At 47.2% G+C, this 23,227-nt stretch overlaps 1 protein-coding gene across 9 annotated transcripts in view; it reads left to right on the forward strand.

The window, feature by feature from the left end:
- clcn3 (chloride channel 3) overlaps nucleotides 1–23,227 on the forward strand; it is a 281,546-nt gene that overhangs the window by 129,198 nt on the left and 129,121 nt on the right. The window contains exon 2 of one of the 9 annotated variants that reach the window (XM_072515748.1): nucleotides 1,632–2,255. The exons of the other annotated variants lie outside the window; for them this stretch is intronic. The gene's annotated coding sequence lies outside the window, so the exon portion shown is untranslated. The remainder of the gene's footprint in view (nucleotides 1–1,631; nucleotides 2,256–23,227) is intronic. 9 annotated transcript variants of the gene reach the window in all.

The raw sequence follows: 23,227 nt of genomic DNA on the forward strand, positions 1-23,227 counted from the left end.
CTTGGCATCTTGTTTTTTTCTATGCATATCTGGCTCTGTAGCAGTTCATGGAAAGCATTTTGTGTTTTATAATTAACATAAATTAGGAGTTCACGTATTCAAACTGTACATGCTGCACTCTATTCTCTCTTTGGAGAAGCTGTACAACATTATGATAAATGTGGTTAGCACTGGAAGATTGAGATTTCTTGTTTGATTGATCTAATTTGTTGACATGTAGTGCACTGTGTAGTTCATTGTTAACAATGGGGAAGAAATAGGTGCCTGGTTTTATTATTTTTCACGGACAGACTGTTGGCTGATGACCAAGAATTGGTTTTTGGTGTTTTCTGCACTTCTCTTTTATAATGACTGATGTTTTATTTGGTGCAAAAGTATGCAAAAATGGCACTAGTTTATTTTTCAACAATTCCTCTAGGGAGTGATGAACGTTAGCATAATGAAACAATAGGTACGTCTGTCAGTTGATCCAAATGTTGTTTTCTTTGCAATTTCCTGAGCATCTGCATTTGTGTACAGTAGCAGTATGTTGTACAAGACATACATTATTGCTCTGTGCAGTTTCTAATGCTTCCTTTGAAGTAACAATTGATATGTTCATTATTTGAAACTTGTACTGGCACTTAAAAGACAGAATATTTTTTGAAGTTATCAAATTACCTATTTTTCCATGTGCCAAGTGTTGATTGGCTGATATTGCAGCTCAGCATACAAGAATCATGAGATGCCACTCCCCGCTTATTTCAATAACACACAGTGCTTTTTTAAAGGTGCCTTCATAAAACCAAATACCTGTAATTGTTTGTTTGCCTATGACTGTGACTTTACAGATTAAAGGGTTGAGGAAGGACTTTTATCCCTCGCAATGTGCGTTGTAGGTTAAATGGACTTTTACTCATAATGCATCCATGCTTTGCTATCCTTTTAACATGTTGGAAAGCATGAGGGAGCAGTTATTTATGACTTGCCTTGGGCAAGCCCTGTTTCACATGCATACCCTTACTCCCATTATCTTGAATTGAAATGCAGTGCATCGATGCACTTTCTCATCTGCAGATCTTTCTAAAGTATTTCTGTATTTTATCGGGACAAACCAAAGTCATATAAAAGTTAATGTATGCCTTACTTGGAATAAAGGGGTGACTGCATTTTTGTCAACTCTGAGGGCGTTGTTCAAATAAACCTTTATTTATTTGGAATCCTCAAAATGCTCTTCATGTTCAAACGGTTTGAAGTGCAGGCAATATATTGTTTCAATGGATCTGCTGTTTGATTCTGGTGAAAATTCTACTCGCTTGATTCTGGTGAAAATTCTACTCGCACACTCATTACTTGGATTAACATAATGTATCTCGTTAACATTGCATGGTGTCAGATTCTGTTTGCTAAACCTCCTGTTAAACACCTGGGCTCGTTTGCCTAGGTTAAAAGTGCTGTTGAAATGCATGCTGTTGTTATCTATACTCGCAGAAACGTAATTGTTTGCCGTATAATAATCAACAATAAGGTGGGGTACGTACTTTAGATTTTAGAATACACCTGACAATGCTCACCAGAAAGAGCTTTTGTGTGCTATTGTTTACAGGTAGGTAACTTCTGAATTAACTTGCATACTCCTCCTCCTCCTTCAGGTACCCTATCTGAGGCCACTTTCAATGCCCGAAGAGGACATTGGGTACCATGGACTTCAATTGGATTGGCCCATGATTATGCTTGACGAAGTGCTGCAGTGGTTTGCCGTTGGCTTCTGTAGTATGGCTGATCAGAAAACTCTCCCATTCTTACCGCCTGCCATCAGGCGCATTGAAAGAATTTACAGGCTGATAATCAATCTGTTTGGCCATTTTTTCAATGCACCTTCCGCGGCCATCATGTCCTGGACTTGAACCTAGAGCTTTTGGCTCAGAGATAGGGACGCCAACATTGAGACTATATTCTGCAAAAGGAACTTAAAAGTGATCTGAGTCACAGTGTTCAATTTGTGAATACAGCTGGACTTCCGGTGGGGGCATGCCGACTGAGTACTTTGCAAAGATGCTGGTAGAGTTGTTGGGAGAGGGGCAAGAACCCTCCCGATATGAGCTGGACAGGGCTCATTGATTGCTCAGGCCCAAACTGAAAGCAAACAAACCACCGAGAGCAGTTATAATTTGCTTTCGCAAGTTTCATGTCAAGGTTAAGGTCCTGAGTTGGGCGAAGAAAAGGCATGAGGTGAAGTGGGAAGGAGTTGGTATTCGAACATACCAGACTTGACGGTGAGAAGGTAGTGGGCCTTTGGACGGTGAAGGCAGCACTCTATAATAACAGCGCGGCGAAGCTGAGGGTCACCTACAATTCGAGAAACTTCTACTTCGAGACGATTGAGGCCGCAGAGGCGTTTGTGAGACCAAAGGATTGGAACTAAAATGAGATGGGACTGGGATTGGGACTTGGATTGAGGGGATGGGGACTGGGATTGGGACTTGGATTGAGGGGATGGGGACTGTGCTTATCCTCTATCTCGTTTTGGGTTGTTTTTTTGTTCTCCATTTGTGGGGGGAACAGCAGGGCTTTTGGGCTGGTTGAATGTAGCTTATCTTTGTCATAGTCTACAGTTGGTTGCAATTATATTGGGCTTTGGGGTTATGGCGGTTTTTTGGGGTGTGGTTTTTACACTGGCGTTGTTTGTTTGCCTTTGTTTTAAGGGACGGGGTCATGGGGGAGGGGATTGGGAGGAGGGGGGCCTGGGCAGGGCCTTCAGATTAGCAAGTGAAGGTTGGCTAGTGAATGGGAGTGTGGTGGGGGTAGGGCCCGCGGTCATTGGAACCTGGTCGAACAGGTTTTGATGGACCTGGGAGGTGTGGAAGGTGGGGGGATGAGATCAATACTGGGAGAGATGTTTTCAAGAGGAAATGGATAGGGGGATTCTGATGGGGCGGGGGGGTTTGACGGTAACAAAGGTCAGATTGTGACGTGGATCATGAGGGGATTAGGAGGCTGTGAAGAGATCGAGCACTTTTTATGCACTTAAAGGGCTTGATGGCTGATGTGATGTTAAGGAGAACCATCTGAGGGTGAAGGATGAGGTGAGGCTTAGGAAAGGTTCGGCGAGTCAGGTTTTCCACTCGGGGTTCGATAGCAGGGCTTGGGCGGTAGCGGTATTGGTAAGCAGAAGGGTGTGGTTTCAGTTGGAGAAGGTGGTGGAGGCCCAGGAGGACAGGTACGTGATAATGTCGGAGGCTCGAGAGGGGAGATTGGTGGCACTGGTGAGTATATAGGGTCCCAAACTGGAAGGGTGGCACGGTAGCACAGTGGTTATCACTGTTGCTTCACAGCGCCGGGGTCCCAGGTTCAATTCCTGGCTTGGGTCGCTGTCTGTGCTATTCGAGGGGCTGGAGGATGTCTGTGAACAATGTAGGAGGGGCTTCGCAAACCATGTTCACATGTTTTTGTCCTGCCCGAAACTGGAAAAGTTTTGGAGGATAGTATTTTGCACAATCTCAGATGTGGAGCCCGATCCCTAGAAGCCATATTTGGGGTGTCCAACGAATTGCAGGTGGGAGGGTGGGGCCGGGACGGATGTTATAGCCTTCGCCTCGCTGAATGCTCGTAGGCGGGTCCTGTTGAGGTGGAGGTCAGTCTCTCTACTTTGTGCCTCGGTGTGGCGGGGGACCTGCTAGACTTTTAGACCCTGGAGAAAGTACTGGGGCCTTGTAAGGTAAAGAAGTGTTTTAGTTTAACTAATTTGATTGTAGTTGGAAATGGGCAGCCTCCTTTTTCTTTTTGATGAGGCCTACATGAAGAACTTGTCACATGAGGAACGTTTGAGGACTCTGGGTGTGTACCCGTTGGAGTTTAGAAGGATGAGAGGGGATCTTTTTGAAACGTACAAGATACTGCGAGGCCTGGATAGAGTGGACGTGTAGAGGAAGTTTCCACTTGTAGGAAAAACTAGAACCAGAGGACACCGTCTCCGATTAAAGGGACGATCCTTTAAAACAGACATGAGGAGGAATTTTTTCAGCCAGAGGGTGGTGAATCTATGGAACTTTTTGCCACAGAAGGCTGTGGAGGCCATTTCACTGTGTCTTTATGACTGAGATAGATAGGTTCTTGATTAATAAGGGGATCAGGGGTTATGGGGAGAAGACAGGAGAATGGGGATGAGAAAATATCAGCCATGATTGAATGGCAAAGTAGACTTGATGGGCCAAGTGGCCTAATTGTTACTGGCTTGCATGTTACGATGGTCAAAGCTTATTATCGTTTTATTGATATGCAACATGTCTTTGTTTTTTAACGTTACAAACTTCAAAAACTACATTTAAAAATTATTTTGCCATTTTTCTTAATTAGAGATGGCAATGAATGTGGATGTGATCCATGGAACGATTCCATGAATGCCTTGCCACCAGCCAATAAATGTGGCAGGTTTATATTTGTTGTAGAAGACCAATGTTACAGAATTTAGTAGCCAAAGAGAAAACATTTTTATTTACTAGACTGTGGAATTTTGGTTGCTAACTTTCAAAATAGAATTGTAAGCAAACTATTCTGTAGTATGCACAAAGTACATTATTAAATTACCTTTCCAGTGATTGTGATGAAGAGCTAAAAATATGGGTAACATCACTCCCAGTGTGTAATAATCCAGACCGGACAATATGGGCGCGCTTTAGCTAAATGGTCCCACAGCAAGGACGAACTTATACTTGTTACCTTGTGTTGCCCTATTATGTATTTTCTTTTATTCCCTTTTCTTCCCATGTACTTAATGATCTGTTGAGCTTCTCGCAGTAAAATACTTTTCACTGTACCTCTGTACACGTGACAATAAACAAATCCAATCCAATCCAATTCTGCTCCTATGTCTTATGGAGAGAGAAGGCTTCTCTCACAGCACTGGTAGAAGCAGTTGGTTTAGAAGGTGAGGGCAGCACGGTAGCACTGTTGCTTCACAGCTCCAGGGTCCCAGGTTCCTGCTTGGGTCACTGTGTGGAGTTTGCATGGTCTCCCTGTGTCTACGTGGGTTTCCTCCCACAAGACCCGAAAGACGTGCTGTCAGGTGAATTGGATATTCTGAATTCTCCGTTTGTGTACCCAAACAGGCTCCAGAATGTGGTGACTAGGGTCTTTTCACAGTAACCTTATTGCAATTTAATGTATGCCTACTTGTGACAATAAAAATTATTATTATTATAGAGAGAGAACATTTCTTTTAGCTTTACAAGAAGGAAAGCCAAATCCATAAGACATAGGAGCAGAATTAGGCCACTCGGCCGATCGAGTTTGGCTCTGCCATTCAATCATGGCTGGTAGGGCAGCACGGTAACACAGTGGTTAGCACAGTTGCTTCACAGTTCCACGGTCCCAGGTTCGAATCCCGGCTTTGGTCACTGTCTGTGCAGAGTCTGGACGTTCTCCCCGTGTCTATGTGGGTTTCCTCCGGGTTCTCCGGTTTCCTCCCACAGTCCAAAGACGTGCAGGTTAGGTGGATTGGTCATGCTAAATTGCCCTTAGTGTCCAAAAAGGTTGGGTGGGGTTACTGGGTTACAGGGATAGGGTGCAGGTGTGGGCTTAAGCAGGGTGCTCTTTCCAGGGGCCGGTGCAGACTTGATGGGAGTTTTCTCATCCCCATTCTCCTCTCTTCTCCCCCATAACCCCAATCCCCTTCTGGAGTAGTGGCTAAAAAAACAAGTGCAGAGTTACGAAGAGCAGCTAGTTGAGGAAACTAGAGAAATGAAGAGAAGTTTTCAAGTAGTCTGAGGTAAACGTACTGGAACAGAGAACCGCTCAGTAAAAAGACAGACCGAGCTCAGAAGAAGGCTGAGATGCCAGAAAGATATTTGAAGTGACTTTACGATTTGTGAGATTTTACTACAGCCTGTGAAGTGCGAGTTGAAATTACTGGAAGTCGGTGGCTGGATGTTGGAGTTTGTGAAAAAGCAGTAATAGAAAGGAAACCTAAAAGGGCATGATGTAAAATCCTGGTTTGAATTTTCTGTTAAAAGCAGAATGGAAGCTTTGTTTAAAAGTGCTATTTGGAAAACCTGGACCGGAGTCAGGATGAATATTGGATTGGGATGGTAGAGGATGGTTCTAGGATGAGGGATACAGACTATTGTGTGGAGGAGGGGGATGGAGATGGGGCGGCAGGTGGAATAGGGTTCGAAGCTCGGAGAATTATTGTGGGATTAAGGGCTAAGGAAATGCAAAGTAGAAGAGTGGATGGCAGAAAGGATATCTTCCTTCTATCTCGGATTTACTTTCCCCTCATGTCCCTTGCTCAAAACTCTTTCAAGCTGTTTTGGACTGAATCGTTAACTCTGTCAATTTTTAACTTCTAATGCAAGTTTCATTCTGTTGTATTCTCTGCCCTGACCTCTTCTCTGAATCCACACCCTGTTTTCTGACTCTAATCTCTGACTAGCAGAGCTTCAAGTCTTTGATAAGCCATTCTAGTTGTTGTAACATTAAAATGACAAATGTATAAAATGTTTTAATTGGTAAGATTTTGTAGAATTAACCAAGGGTTGCACACTGGTTGTGGCAGAGAATAAATCTGCTTGAGATCTGTGAAACAGAGTTGCCCTGGGGAGGGGAATGGGAGTACCTAAATTGGAACTTCTCTCTGAGTGGCTCAGGTTACTGTGGTTGGTAAAGTTATATTATATATGGCAGATGCACTGGAATTGGGGTTAGCTTCACTTAAATGTAGCAGTTAGCTGCAGTTAAATATGTCTACGGCGGAGTATCCCAGGACCCAGGATCGAACTCTCGCGCCTGGGAGACCCTGCCTTGGTGCCATTCAGAACTGTCGTAACGGAACATGGGGGAGGTTGGAGGGGGGGGGAGCCTCCCAGGTGATCGGAGGCCCCACCTGGTTGCCCATGCTGGGGATGGGGCCTGGGGGTGCCTTGCCCTTACGAGGTGGGGTGAGAGGCCCCCAAAAAAACAAGTCCCGTTTAATAGCGGGGTAATTCTCAGTGCTGCAGGTGCCGAGAAACACCCTGAAATTCTCTATTTTGTTGAATTGCGCACAGGGTATATGAGGATAAAAGCAAATTGCTGCGGAACCTGAAACAAAAAATGAAAATGCTGGACAATCTCAGCAGGTCTGACAGCATCTGGAGAGAGAACGGAGCTAACATTTCGAGTCCAGATGGCTCTTTGTCAAGTAGACAAAAATAGAAAATCATAAAAGTGATTTGTATTTCAAAATTAAAAAAAAAACCTGGGAGACTCTTTTTAAAAAAATATATATATTTATTAAAGTTTTTTAACACAATTTTTCTCCCTTACAAACAATAACCCCCCCCTCGTAACAAAAAAAACGAGAAATTGCGCAGAGCAAGATATATACATGGCAAAATGATATATTTACACAGCTTTGTACACTGGCCCTCACCCATACGTGCCAGTTTCCCCAACCCTTCATGTTATCTCTTGCTCATCCACCCTCCCAGGCAGTCCCCCCTTTCCCCCCCAAGGTTGCTGCTGCTGCTGACCGACCTTCCTCTAACGCTCCGCGAGATAGCCTAGGAACGGTTGCCACCGCCTGTAGAACCCCTGCGCAGACCCTCTCAAGGCGAACTTAATCCTCTCCAACTTTATGAACCCAGCCATATCATTTATCCAGGCCTCCAGGCTGGTGGGCTTCGCCTCCTTCCACATTAGCAAGATCCTTCGCCGGGCTACTAGGGACGCAAAGGCCAGAATGCCGGCCTCTTTCGCCTCCTGCACTCCCGGTTCGTCCACTACTCCAAATATTGCTAGCCCCCAGCTTGGCTTGACCCGGACTTTCACCACCTGAGATATTGCTCCCGCCACTCCTCTCCAGAACCCCTCCAGTGCCGGGCATGACCAAAACATATGGACATGGTTCGCCGGGCTCCCTGAGCACCTTCCACATCTGTCCTCTACCCCAAAGAACCTACTCAACCTCGCCCCCGTCAAGTGCGCTCTGTGGACAACCTTAAATTGTATCAGGCTGAGCCTACCACACGAGGAGGAGGAATTAACCCTACCTAGGGCATCAGCCCACAGACCTGCCTCGATCTCCTCCCCCAGCTCCTCCTCCCATTTACCCTTCAACTCTTCTACCAGCGCTTCCCCCTCTTCTTTCAACTCCTGGTGTATTTCCGACACCTTGCCCTCCCCGACCCATACACCCGAGATCACCCTATCTTGAACTTCTTGTGCCGGGAGCAACGGGAATTCCCTCACCTGTCGCCTCACAAAAGCCCTCACCTGCATATATCTAAAGGCATTTCCCGGGGGTAACTCGAACTTCTCCTCCAGTGCCCCTAGGCTCGCAAACGTCCCGTTGATGAACAGGTCCCCCATTCTTCCAATCCCCGCCCGATGCCAGCTCTGGAACCCCCTGTCCATCTTCCCCGGGACAAACCGGTGGTTACCCCTGATCGGGGACCACACCGATGCTCCCATTGCACCCCGGGCCGTCTCCACTGGCCCCAGATCCTTAGCGTTGCCGCCACCACCAGGCTCGTGGTATACTTTGTCGGCGAGAGCGGCAGCGGTGCCGTCACCAACACCCCCAGGCTCGTTCCTTTACAGGACGCCATCTCCATCCTCTTCCATGCCGCCCCCTCTCCCTCCATAACCCACTTGCGGATCATCGCCACATTTGCTGCCCAGTAGTAGCTCCCCAGGTTTGGCAGCGCCAACCCTCCTCGGTCCCTACTGCGTTCCAGGAACCCTCCCCTTACTCTCGGGGTCTTATTCGCCCACACAAACCCCATAATACTCCTGCCTATTCTCATAAAAAAGGCCTTAGTGATCACGATGGGAAGGCACTGAAACACAAACAGAAACCTCGGAAGGACCACCATTTTGACCGACTGCACTCTACCCGCCAGCGAGAGCGGTAATATGTCCCATCTTTTGAAATCCTCCTCCATTTGCTCCGCCAACCTCGTCAGATTCAGTTTATGTAGGGTCCCCCAACTCATGGCTATCTGGATCCCCAGATACCGAAAGCTCCCCTCCGCCCTCCTCAGCGGTAGGTCCCCTATCCCTCTTTCTTGGTCCCCCGCCTGTAATACAAAGAGCTCACTCTTCCCTACATTGAGCTTATAGCCCGAAAACTCTCCAAACTCCCTTAGAGTCTGCATGACCTCCACCATCCCCTCCATTGGATCCGCCACGTACAGCAACAGGTCATCCGCATATAGCGACACCCGATGCTCTTCTCCCCCTCGGACCACCTCCCTCCATTTATTAGACTCCCTCAATGACATGGCCAATGGTTCGTTCGCCAATGCGAACAACAGGGGGGACAGGGGGCACCCCTGCCTCGTCCCTCGGTACAGTCGAAAGTACTCCAACCTCCGCCGGTTCGTCACCACACTCGCCATCGGGGCTCTGTAAAGGAGCTTAACCCAATTGATAAACCCTACCCCGAACCCAAACCTACGCAGCACCTCCCAGAGGTACTCCCACTCTACTCGGTCAAAGGCCTTCTGCGCGTCCATAGCTGCCACTATCTCCGCCTCTCCCTCCTCCGATGGCATCATTATCACGTTTAAGAGCAGCCGCACATTGATGTTTAGTTGCCTGCCCTTTACAAATCCCGTCTGGTCCTCGTGGATTACCCCCGGGACACAGTCGTCGATCCTCGTGGCCAGCACTTTTGCCAGCAACTTTGCATCCACATTGAGGAGCGAGATCGGCCTGTACGATCCACATTGCAGTGGGTCCTTGTCCCGCTTTAGGATCAAAGAAATTGTCGCTTCCGACATTGTCGGGGGCAGGGTCCCCTCCTCTCTTGCCTCATTATAGGTCCTCACCAGTAGCGGGGCCAACAGGTCTGCGTACTTCCTATAGAACTCCACCGGGAATCCGTCCGGTCCCGGGGCCTTCCCCGCCTGCATGCTCCCCAAACACTTGCTCAGCTCCTCCAACCAATTGGTGCCCCCAAACCAGCCACCTCTTGCTCCTCCACCCTCGGGAATCTCAGCTGATCTAGGAATCGTCTCATCCCCTCTTCCCCCGCTGGGGGCTGGGATCTGTACAGCTCTTCATAAAAGGCCTTGAATACCTCGTTTATTTTCGTCGCACTCCGAACTGTGGCTCCCCTTCCATCTTTGACTCCCCCTATTTCCCTCGCTGCCATCCTCTTACGGAGCTGGTGTGCCAGCATCCGATTAGCCTTTTCCCCATACTCGTAGGTCGCCCCCTGCACTTTCCTCCACTGTGCCTCCGCCCTCCCTGTGGTCAATAGGTCAAACTCCGTCTGGAGCCGTCGTCTTTCCCCAAGTAATCTTTCCTCCGGGGCCTCTGCGTATCTCCTGTCCACTCTCAAAATCTCCCCCACTAACCTCTCCCTTTCCATACCCTCTGTCTTCTCCCTATGAGCCCGAATGGAAATTAGCTCTCCCCTGATCACCGCCTTCAACGCCTCCCATACCACCCCCACCCGCACCTCCCCATTGTCGTTGGCCTCCAAGTACCTTTCGATACACCCCCTCACCTTCCCACACACCACCTCGTCCGCCAGCAGTCCCACATCCAGCCGCCACAACGGGCGTTGGTCCCTCTCCTCTCCCAGCTCCAGTTCCACCCAGTGCGGGGCATGGTCCGAAACGGCTATCGCCGAATACTCCATCCCCTCCACCCTCGGGATGAGCGCCCTACCCAGAACAAAGAAATATATCCGGGAGTAGGCTTTGTGTACATAGGAGAAGAAAGAAAATTCCCTGGCCTGCGGCCTTGCAAACCGCCGTGGGTCCACTCTCCCCATCTGATCCATTAACCCCCTAAGTACTTTGGCCGCCGCCGGCCTCTTTCCAGTCCTTAATTTGGAGCGGTCCAGTGCTGGATCCAACACTGTATTGAAGTCCCCTCCCATTATCAGGCCTCCTATCTCCAGGTCCGGAATGCGCCCCAACATGCGCTTCATGAATCCTGCATCATCCCAGTTCGGGGCGTATACGTTTACCAACACCACCCACGTCCCTTGCAGCCTACCGCTCACCATTACATATCGCCCTCCATTGTCTGCTACAATAGTCTTGGCCTCAAATGACACCCGCTTTCCCACCAATATTGCCACCCCTCTATTCTTCGCGTCCAGTCCCGAGTGGAATACCTGTCCTACCCATCCCTTTCTTAACCTGACCTGGTCCGCCACCTTCAGATGTGTCTCTTGGAGCATGGCCACGTCCGCCTTCAGTCTCTTTAAGTGCGCGAACACTCGAACCCTCTTCACCGGCCCATTCAGGCCCCTCACATTCCACGTTATCAGCCAGATTGGAGGGGCTCTCTCCCCCCCCCCCCCCCCCCCCCACGTCCCACTGACTAGCCATCTCCTTTTCTGGGCCAGCCCCGTGTCCACGCCTCCCTCACCCTCCAGTCCCCCAGAGGGGGGACCCCCGTCCCGACCACCTCTTCTGAGTCCCATTCCCTTTCGGCCAGTGCAGCAGCAACCCTTTCCCCCCCCCCCTTCCCTCCCTCCCCTCCCCCCGCTAGACCCCTGTCTAGCTTTTTTGCTCCCCCCATGTCACTCCCGTAAGTCAGCTGACGCCTGCTGACCCCGGCTTCCCCCGCCGTCCCATTGACCTCCCCGCGTGGGAGTCTCCCAATCCATATGCATTCCTTCGTTCCCCTTCCCGCCTTTCTTGCCGCGCGCGGGAAAAAACCCCGCGCTTTCCAAAGCCCGCTCTGCCCCCTCTGGCGCAGCTCCTGTCGCGGCCTTGTCTCTCTCCCCCAGCCCATGTAACATTTCCTGCGCGTGATTGACCCCCTATATACAACAACCATCACACATCAAACCCCAAAACATCCCCCCCACCCTCACAAACCCTCAGTTAGAGTCCAACTTTTCGGCTTGTACAAAGGTCCACGCCTCTTCAGGCGTTTCGAAGTAATAGTGTTGGTCCTTGTATGTGACCCACAGTCGCGCTGGCTGCAGCATTCCGAATTTCACTTCTTTCCGGTACAACGCCGCTTTGGCCCGGTTGAAACCCGCTCTCCGCTTTGCAACCTCCGTACTCCAGTCCGGGTATATTCGGATCTCTGCATTGTCCCACTTACTGCTCCGCTCCTTCTTGGCCCATCTCAGGACCCACTCTCTGTCCGTGAACCGGTGGAACCTCACCACCATCGCCCTTGGCGGCTTATTTGCCTGGGGCTTCTTCGCCAGCACCCGATGTGCCCCGTCCAACTCCAGCGGCCTCGAAGGGGCCTTCGTGCCCATCATCGGCTCGAGCATCGTGCTCGCGTATGCCCCGGCATCAGCCCCCTCCACTCCCTCAGGGAGACCCAGGACTCGCAGATTCTTTCTCCTCGACCTGTTCTCCAGGTCTTCGAGTCTTCCCGCCCACCTCTTGTGCAGCGCCTCGTTCTGCTCCACTCTCACCGCCAGGCCCACGAGCTCGTCCTCGTTCTGACTGACTCTTTTCTGTACCTCCTGGATCTCAGCTTCGTGGTCCTTCTGCGTGATCCCGAGTCCTTCAATTGCCGAAAGCATAGGCGCCAACATCTCTTTGTGCATCTCCTCGCGCTCCTCCTCGAAGCAGTGCTTGATGAACTCCTGCAGCTCCCCTTTGACCCTGGCCGCCGCCATTTTGTATCCTTTCCCTCGCTTCTCCCGTTGCTCCAGTGCCGCTACTTTGGCCGTTACACTTCTGGACCATTTCATGGAAGTTGGCAGTGTTTGCTTCACCAGTCTGCCCCAAAAAGTCTATGGAAACTCCTGAAAAAGGTCTGAGAGTCGGCTCCAGACAGGAGCTGCTGAATGCGCGACCTACTCCTCCATGGCCACCACCAGAATGCTTCTTCAATGGCCCTGGTAGATCTTTTCACAGTTGTTCCCTCTGCTGCTAGAATTCACCTTTGATAGAGTCAAGCCAGATTGCAGCTTTAAGCTTGCCCTTCCCCCGCCTGCATGCTGGAAGAGGCCCTCGTCTACTGCTGCAGCATAAGCCAAATCTTTCACTGTTTCTGCCGGGTCTGGTAGCCAAAAGACACAACACTCCTGGGGGACACTGTCAGGGGAATGCTGCAGCCTTCTTCTCACACCGGGAAATGTCAAACAAATGCCGTGGGGGCCCTGTAAAAGAGCCCAAAAGTCCGTTCCAAGCGGGAGCTGCCGAATATGCGACCTAGCTCTGCATAGCCGCACCCGGAAGTCTCTGAACCTGAGAGACTCTTACATAAAATTATCAAAACAGTTAAAACCATGGCAAATTGGTGAGAAATAAATAAAATGAGAACCGACTGGGCCCAGAGTGCTGTCTGCTCTGGAAAACCGATGCAAGTCTGGTAGCTCCGCTCCAAGTTCTGTTCCATGAACAAATTTATCCAGCGGTTGTTCATGGGCCAGAAACCAAAGGCACCCACTGGCCAGTTGGTGTAATTGCAGTGTAAGAATGTTGCAGATCCGGCATCAAATGTCGGAATAGATTTAATTGGAGAAGCATCTGTCAGACAGTGTGGCACAAATCTAACAAGAAGTGAAGTAATCTCGACAGGAAGAGCGTGCATGTGTGAGTTTTTTTAAATAACTGGCTTAATACACACCATAGCAAATAAGTTAGGAGAAAATACTATATCAGGCCAATCATTGAATGATGTCGCACAGAAGGAGGCCATTTGACTCATTGATCTGGCGCTGACTCTTTGAACGACCTCTCCAATTGATCCCAGCTCTTTGCACAAGTCCCTGCATTTATTTCGTCTGTCAATTTCCATTTGAACATTATGAATGAATCTACATCCACCACCCTTTCAGGAAGACCAGTGTGATTTTTTTTCAAATATGGAAGAATACATTAAAATTGATGGCAGGTGATTGCAAAAACAGAAGTCCTGATCCCATTTTCTGCCTGAAATTGAACTGAAAATGATCATTTCCGTTCAACAGGCTGGTTTGTAAGGACACAGCCTATTTTACATCTGATTCAGTATCCCTCTCAAAATTATATCCTTTACCCTGTTGAAAAAAAAATTCTAGCACTATCTCCTTCCATTATCTCTTTGGGTAGGCTATTTCACCTGTTTACTATCCTCCGCATGATGTTAAATCATAGTTCTGTATTTTAGCCCAATGGCTGATTTGAAATGATTTAAATGTTATTTTGTCGGCTTCCTCCAATGCCGGAGTGTTCCCCCTTTTATATAGTGTCCCAGAAGTGTACACAATACGCGGGGTGAATATGCTGTTTGTGTTGAAAACTGAAACTATCTGATTCTGTTCACCACAACACAAAACAGCATACAGATGTTTGCGAGAGGGAGAAAGGAAGGTTAACGATACAGGTATCCAGTGTAAAATTGACAAGCTATGAAGGAAGATTAGAGTTTCAAGCTCCATGGTCTGGAAAGAATGTGGGTTTTCAATCACCAAAACAAATGCAGTGGGGGGTCTGCTGTATTGTTAAAGCTATCTGTCAGATGAATCATTAAATTGAGGCACTAACTTCCGATTGCAAAGGCACAAATGATTTCCTAAAACTCTTAGAAATCCCTGTTCCTTTTCGTTCAGATTCCTAGCCAAAATGCCACTCAGCCAGCACCTATAAAATCAGTCATTCATCTTATTAGATGTTCATTTGACGATGCAGCATTGAAGTCTTAAACATGGGTACGTGGCCTGATGGCGGCCATCACCGACATCCACGACTTATCCTAGCATCACTGCCTCCAGATCACTCAACACTTGCTGATTTGCTGATTGGCAGCCAACAACAGGCCAGTCAAGTGACCTGCATGACGTCTCGCACCTTTATCATAAACCAGCAATTTATTTACAAAGCTGAATAATAAAATTAAACTGCTCACAGTATTTTAATACTTTTCAGTCGTTAGATCCAACAACAAGCACGGGCGACATGGTGGCGCAATGGTTAGCCCTGTTGCCTCACCGCGCCGCGAATCCGGGTTCGATCCCGGCCCTGGGTCACTGTATATGTGGAGTTTGCACATTTTCCCATGCCTGCATGGGTTTCGCCCCACAATCCAAAGATGTGCAGGTTAGGTGGATTGGCCACACTAAATTACCCCTTAATTGGGAAAAAAATAATTGGGTACTCTACATTTATATTGTATATTTATCATATGTCCTGTTTTTCATGTGTGGAACAATCTGCCTGGACTGTACGCAGAACAATACTTTTCACTGTACCTCGGGGCATATGACAATGAACGGTAGCATAGTGGTTAGCACAATTGCTTCACAGCTCCAGGGTCCCAGGTTCGATTCCAGCTTGGGTCACTGGCTGTGCGGAGTCTGCACATCCTCCCCGTGTGTGCGTGGGTTTCCTCCGGGTGCTCCGGTTTCCTCCCACAGTCCAAAGATGTGCAGGTTAGGTGGATTGGCCATGATAAATTGCCCTTAGTGTCCAAAAATTTCCCTGAGTGTTGGGTGGGGTTACTGGGTTATGGGGATAGGGTGGAGGTGTTGACCTTGGGTAGGGTGCTCTTTCCAAGAGCAGGTGCAGACTCGATGGGCCGAATGGCCTCCTTCTGCACTGTAAATTCTATGATAATCTATGATAATCTATGAATCTAAATCTATATCACATTAATGAGTAAATACTGACTCAGGATGAACATTGAACATGACATACGTGTGTGCTTGTTGATATTGTGAGAGGATTGTTGCTCAACACCAGTAACAATTTCACTGTAAGTTAATAAAACAAAAAAACTAAATAATTGTGTTTATTTAATTATATTATCTAATTTATATACAAAAAAACTTCAAGAGCTCAATCATTTTTTTATAATATGGGAGGGGGACCTCAAATGCTCTCTTGGACTTTGGTGAGCAATGCTGGGCACCACACCTTAGGAAGGATATTTTAATAATCTCTATTGTCACAAGTAGGCTTACATTAACACTGCAATTAAGTTACTGTGAAAAGCCCCTAGTCGCCACATTCCAGTGCCTGTTCGGGTACACAGAGGGAGAATTCAGAATGTCCAAATTACCTAATAGCACGTCTTTCGGGACCTGTGGGAGAAAACCGGAGCACCCCAAGAAACCCATGTAGACACGGCGAGAACGTGCAGACTCCGCACAGACAGTGACCCAAGCTAGGATTTGAACCCGAGACCCTGGTGCTGTGAAGCCATAGTGCTAACCACTATGCTATCATGGATGCTTTAGCCTTGGACACTACTTTGGCAACATAGGGTTATTAAAATGATACATAGAGTATGGGGGTTAAGTTATGAGAAGAGATTACACAAATCAGGTCTGCTTTTGCTGGAATTTAGAAGGTTAAGGGCTGATCAGATTGAGGCATTCAAGATATTAACAGGGAAACCATGATGTGGAGATGCCGGCGTTGGACTGGGGTGAGCACAGTAAGAAGTCTTACAACACCAGGTTAAAGTCCAACAGGATTGTTTCAAATTACTAGCTTTCGGAGCACTGCTCCTTCCTCAGGTGAATGGAGAGGTAGGTTCAGAAACATTTATATAGACAAAGTCAAAGATGCAAGACAATACTTTGAATGCGAGCATTTGCAGGTAATTAAGTCGTTACAGAGATGTAACCCAGGTTAAAGAGGTGTGAATTGTGTCAAGCCAGGACAGTTGGTAGGAGTTCGCAGGCCAGATGGTGGGGGATGAATGTAGTGCGACATGAATCCCAGGTCCCGGTTGAGGCCGCACTCACGTGTGTGGAACTTGGCTATAAGTTTCTGCTCGGCGATTCTGCGTTGTCGTGCGTCCTGAAGGCCGCTTTGGAGAACCCTTACCCGGAGATCAGAGGCTGAATGCCCTTGACTGCTGAAGTGTTCCCCGACTGGAAGGGAACATTCCTGCCTGGTGATTGTCGCGCGATGTCCGTTCATTCGTTGTCCCAGTGTCTGCATGGTCTCGCCAATGTACCACGCTTCGGGACATCCTTTCCTGCAGCGTATGAGGTAGACCGCGTTAGCCGAGTCACACGAGTATGTACCGCGTACCTGGTGGGTGGTGTTCTCACGTGTAATGATGGTATCCATGTCGATGATCTGGCACATCTTGCAGAGATTGCCATGGCAGGGTTGTGTGGTGTCGTGGTCGCTGTTCTGAAGGCTGGGTAGTTTGCTGCAAACAATGATTTGTTTGAGGTTGTGCGGTTGTTTGAAGGCAAGTAGTGGGGGTGTGGGGATGACCTTGGCAAGATGTTCATCTTCATCGATGACGTGTTGAAGGCTGCGCAGAAGATTTTGTAGTTTCTCCGCTCAGGGAAAGTATTGGACGACGAAGGGTAATCTGTCGGTTGTGTCCCGTGTTTGTCTTATGAGGAGGTCGGTGCAGTTTTTTGCTGTGGCGCATTGGAACTGTCGATCGATAAGTCGAGCGCCATGTCCCATACCCATGGCGAGACCATGCAGACGCTGCGACAACGAATGAACGGATATCGCGCGACAATCACCAGGCAGGAATGTTCCCTTCCAGTCGGGGAACACTTCAGCAGTCAAAGGCATTCAGCCTCTGATCTCTGGGTAAGCGTTCTCCAAGGTGGCCTTCAGGACGCGCGACAACACAGAATCACTGAGCAGAAACTTATAGCCAAGTTCCGCACACATGAGTGCGGCCTCAACCGGGACCTGGGATTCATGTCGCATTACATTCATCCCCCACCATCTGGCCTGGGCTTGCGAAATCCTACCAACTATCCAGGCTTGAGACAATTCACACCTCTTTAACGTGGGGTTACCCCTATCTCTGGATCTGTAAAGACTTAATTACCTGCAAATGCTCGCATTCTAAGCATTGTCTTGCATCTTTGAATCTGTCTATATGTATGTTTCTGGAACATACCTCTTCATTCACCTGAGGAAGGAGCAGCGCTCCGAAAGCTAGTGACATCGAAACAAACCTGTTGGACTTTAACCTGATGTTGTAAGACTTCTTACTATTCTAAAACTAGGGGGCACAGTGTAAAAGTTAGGGCTAGAACGTTCAGGAGAGATGTTAGGAAGAACTTCTTCACTCAAAGGGTGGTAGAGGTTTGGAACTCACTCCCACAAACAGCAGTTGAAGCGAGATCAGTTGTTAAATTTAGAGATAGAGATTTTTGCAAGCAAAGATAATCAGGGATATGGACCAAAGGCAAGTATATGGCGTTAGGTTACAGATCAGCCATGACCTTACTAAATGGTGGGGCAGGCTCGTGGGGGCTGAATAGCCCACTCCTACTATGTCCTATGCACCTTTGCAAAAAGATTTTTAAAAACCTGGCCTTGAATATATGATGAGGTGAAATGTGAATGTAACTTCCTTCTTTGTTATTTACTTTGGAGTGAGGTAGGATGGTTATCTTTCACTTTTCCGTCCACCATGCACCTTTCTCACCCAGCAGAAAGATGCTACTCAGCAATACCAAGCTCAGTGCAACTTGGGTCAGGAAACGAGTGTGGAGAATGGAACTTGGACCCTCCTGCCACAGTAATACCTGGTGCTACCCTAGCTACTGCTTTTATTCAAAGGCCATCAAAAGTGATGAAAAATTAAGAGCTAAAAAACATTTCTTTCTAGCTGTTGAGTAACTTATATTTATTTCTCGCATGGCAGCACAGCAGTATAGTTTAGAGTAGCACAGCTTCATGTCAAGCGGAATTGTTTCACTTCAAAGGCCAGAGAAAGCTGATGGCTTTCAACAATCAATTAATTATGAGTTAGGTAATAGATCTTTCAAAAAGTGCATTTATGTAGATAATTGAAACGACTCGTGCTAACTTACTCTCTGAATTATTTATAACTCAATTGTCGTAAACTAGATTGAAGTTTTTTTTTCTGTAGCAGCACATGAAGAAATGTTAGTATGCGAACAGAAAAATCTGCCTTATAAATAGAGCAATTTATTTTTACTTGACTATATTGTGAGGTCCATAAAGGGCACTGATAGTGGTGCTGGCACTAAATGTTTCTCCTCTTTCACCTTCAGAGCTCTGAACGACACTTAGAATTTATAACGGGGCACCATGGTTATTTTGAAACACATACTGCATTGAGATTAAAATTAATTGCATAAATGCTTTCCTTTCCTTTTTTGACATGCATTTCATGAAATGGTTTTGGATTATGATCAAGCCCTTTATCAATGAAATAAATATTGAGTTCAATTTTGGTGTGCTTGATGGTTTCTGTGCCCTGTGAAATCATTTAGGAGTCCAGTACGGTTACAAAATTATTTGGGTGATTTTTGAATGGTTTGTGCCAGGCCCAAGCTTGCACCCACGGTGCTATCAGGATATTTGCAGGAAATTTCATGTTGTCTTGGTAAACCGACTGGCTCTTTTCAGGACTTCGTTTTAGCTATGCTTGTATTTTTTCTCCTCAGTTTTCTTTCTTCCTCTCAAGGTGTTGCTTTGACCTAGCAATTATGCCACCGTGTTAAATTTGCTGATCGGAACAGAGGAGCAGGAGAAGGCCATTAGCCCCCTTGAACCTATTCTGCCATTCAACCAGACCATGGCGAATCATCTACCTCAAAGCCATCTTCCTCAAAGCCACCTACCTGAAAAACATCTCTTATCCAGTGATGCCATTGGTATCTAGAAATCTATTCGACCTTTGTTTTGAATGTACTCATTCACTGAGTCTCCATGGCCACCTGGAACAGAGAATTCCAAAGATCTGCCAGCCTCTGACTGAAGAAATTTCTCCTCATCTCAGTCCTAAATGGCCTGCCTTTATTCTGAGACTGTTGTAGATTCTAGATGCCGTAACCAGGGGAAAGGTGGGGGGGGGGGGGGGGGGTGGGCAATACAGTAGCATAGTGGTTAGTACTGTTGCTTCACAGCTCCAGGGTCCCAGGTTCGATTCCTGGCTTGGGTCACTGTGCGGAGTCTGCACGTTCTCCCTGTGTCTGCGTGGGTTTCCTCCCACAGTCCAAAGATGTGCAGGTTAGGTAGATTGGCCATGCTTAATTGCTCTTAGTGTCCAAAAAGGTAAGGTGGGATTATGGGGATAGGGTGGAGGTGTGGGCTGAAGTAGGGAGCTCTTTCCAACGGCTGGTCCAGACTCGATGGGCCGAATGGCCTCCTGCACTGTACATTCTATGATTCTAAGAACATCCTTTCTGCAGGGATTCGCTGGTGAACCTTTGTTGCACTGCCTCTATGGCCAGTATATTCTCCTTTTGGTAAGAAGAGAAAAACTGTGCACAATACTCCAGGTGTGGTCTCAGCAAGGGTCTACACAATTGTTGCAAGACTTCCTCAGTCTTGTACTCAAATCCCCTTGGAATAAATGCTACCGTGCCATTTACCTTCCTGATTGTTTATTGCACCTACATGTTAGCTTTCAGTGACTCATGATCAAGAACACCCAGTCGTTTTGGACATCAATGCGTCTCAGTATCTCCCCATTACAGATACCTCTGCGTTTCTGTTTATCCTACCAAAGTAGATAAGTCCACACTTATTCACATTGTATTCCAACTGCCATGTTCTTGCCCATTCACTTACCCCAACTAAATTCCCTGGAAGGTTCTTTGAATCCTCCTCACAACTCACATTCCCATCAAGTTTTTTGTCATCAGAAAACTTGGAGATATTATATTTGGTCCCCTCATCCAAATCATTGACGTTGGCTGTGAGTAGCTGTGGCCCAAGCACTGATCCTTGCTTTTTAAAAAATAAATTTAGAGTACCCAATTCATTTTTTCCAATTAAGGGGCAATTTAGCGTGGCCAATCAACCCGCCCTGCACATCTTTGGGTTGTGTATGCGAAACCTACGCAAACACGGGGAGAATGTGCAAACTCCGCACAGATGGTGACCCAGAGCCGGGATCGAACCTGAGACCTCGGCACCGTGAGGCAGCAATGCTAACCACCGGGCCACCGTGCTGCCCCCTTGCTTTTTTTATTCGTTCATGGGACGTGGGCATCGCTGGCTGGGCCAGCATTTATTACCCATCCCTAATTGCCCTTGAGGGGACAGTTAAGAGTCAACCATATTGCCGTGAGTCTGGAGTCACATGTAGGCCAGACCGGGTAAGGATGGCAGATTTTCTCCTCTGTGGTACAAGTGGTATGCCACTTGTTGCAGCCTGCGAACCTGAGAATGTACCTTTTAGAACACAAACACAGAAAATGCTGGAAAAGCACAGCAGGTTTGGCAGCATCTGTGGGGAGAGAGTTTCTCCAGCATTTTGTGTTTTTGTTTTAGTTTCCGGCATCTGCAGTATTTTGCTTTTATTTTAATGACGCTTTTATCCCTACTCTCTGATTTTTACCCCTTGTGCAATTTCCAATCCGTGCCAGTATTACTAACCTCCTGTGTGGAACTGTATCGAAAGCCTTCTGAAAATATAAATACACCACATCCACTGGCTGTCCCTTTCTATTCTGTTAGTAATACAATCCTCAAAATGTTTTAACAGCTCTGTCAAACATGATTTTCCTTTCATAAATCCATGTTGACTCTGACCAATTCTACCACTACTTTCCAAATGCCTGGTTATCACATCCTCTATAATATATTCTAGCATTTTCCCTGCCGTTGAAGTCGGGCTAACAGATCTGTGGGTTCTTGTTTTCTCTATCCTGCCTTTCTTTAACCGTGGGTTACATTTGCTACCTTCCAATCTTCAGGCACTGTTCCAGAATCAATGGAATTTTGAAAGATGACATCCACCGCTGTCAACACTCTAGAATGTAGATCATCCGGTCAAGAGGGTTTATCACCTTCCAGACCCATTAATTTCTCCAGCACTACTATTTTTTACTAATACTAATTTCTTTCAGCCCCTCAATCTCACTAGTCCCTTGGCTCCCTAATATTTCAAGGAGGTTTTTTATATCTTCCTCTGTGAGGACAGACACCAAGTATTTATTTAATTTTTCTGCCATTTCCTTATTCCCCATTATAAATTCTCCTGTCTCTGTCTGTATGGGTCCACGTTTGTAATTACTAACATTTTCCTTTTTACATGCCCATTTGAGCTTTTACAGTCCAATTTATGTTTCTCGCTCGTTTGCATATTCTACTTTCTTTTTCTTTATCAATTATTTGCTTATCCTTTGCTGAATTCTAAAATACTTCCAATCCTCAGGTTTAATTACTCCTTTTTTTTTTTGGCAACTTCATAAACCTCTTCCTTTGACCTAGTAGAACCTTAACTTCTCTTGTTAGCCATGGCTAGATCACTTTCTTGCTGTTTTTTTTGTGCCTTAAAGGAATGTAGTTTTGTTGCAAACCATGCAATGTTGTACTGTTCTATGTTCTATAATAGTGTAGATGGGCTTTAGAGTGGTTTCACAGGTCGGCACAACATTGAGGGCCGAAGGGCCTGTACTGCACTGTAATGTTCTATGTATTAATTCTTTAAAAGGTATGGCGATAGACAGACAATAGATGAATGTCATAATAGGTAGGGGGATTTTTAAAAAACGTTTAGAGTACCCAATTCTTTTTTTCCGATTAAGGGGCAGTTTAGCGTGGCCAGTTCACCTACTCTGGACATTTTTGGGTTGTGGGGGTGACACGCAAACATGGGGAGAATGAACAGGAAGGGAGATGAGAATGGGTTTTTGCAGTGAGTTGTTGCCATCTGAAATACACAGCATGAAATGGTGGTGGAAACGGATTCAATCGTAATATTCAAATTGGTATTGAATGTCCACGTGGAGTTGGGAGTTTGAAGGGCAGTAGAGAAAGCTCCAATTCCCTGCTCTTCCAATCCCCTCCTCTGTCTGGAAAGCTCTTTCAAAGAGCCGGCAAGGGATGATGGGCTTTTGGGCATTGTACTGCTCAGTATTAATCAGTGAATAATAATATAAAGCAAAACACTGCAGCTGCTGAAGATCTGAAATAAAAATAAACAATGTTGGACAAACACCGCTGCTCTCGCAGCATCTGTGGAGAGAGAAACACAGTTAACGGGGGAAATTTTGCGGGACTTGCCTGGCACCCTGGCAGTGCCGGGGAGGGGGGGGGGTGCCAGTGACAGGCACTCTGGGAAGGCCCACTGGGGGTGGCGGTTCCCCTTTTATGTGTGTTTGGAGGGGAGTGTGGGGGGTTGCCCTGGTGATTGTTTGGGGGAGGGGGGCAGAGTATCTTTTTAACGCACCAATGTCAGTGGAGCTGGCTTTGCTGGTTCTATCGGGCCCCGTCCTGCTGATGGTGCAAACCAAGCCCCCAGATTCTCTGTGTACTGAGAATCTGGAGAGAAAGCCGAGCTGTGCGACTGGAGAGCTACACACCAGTTTTCTCGCCCCAGCCAGCACTCAAATGCAAGATTTCGCCCAAAATGTTTTGAGCCTGTTATCTTTCTCCCA

Source organism: Scyliorhinus torazame, chromosome 9, assembly GCF_047496885.1.
Source record: "Scyliorhinus torazame isolate Kashiwa2021f chromosome 9, sScyTor2.1, whole genome shotgun sequence".
Lineage (NCBI taxonomy): Eukaryota > Metazoa > Chordata > Chondrichthyes > Carcharhiniformes > Scyliorhinidae > Scyliorhinus > Scyliorhinus torazame.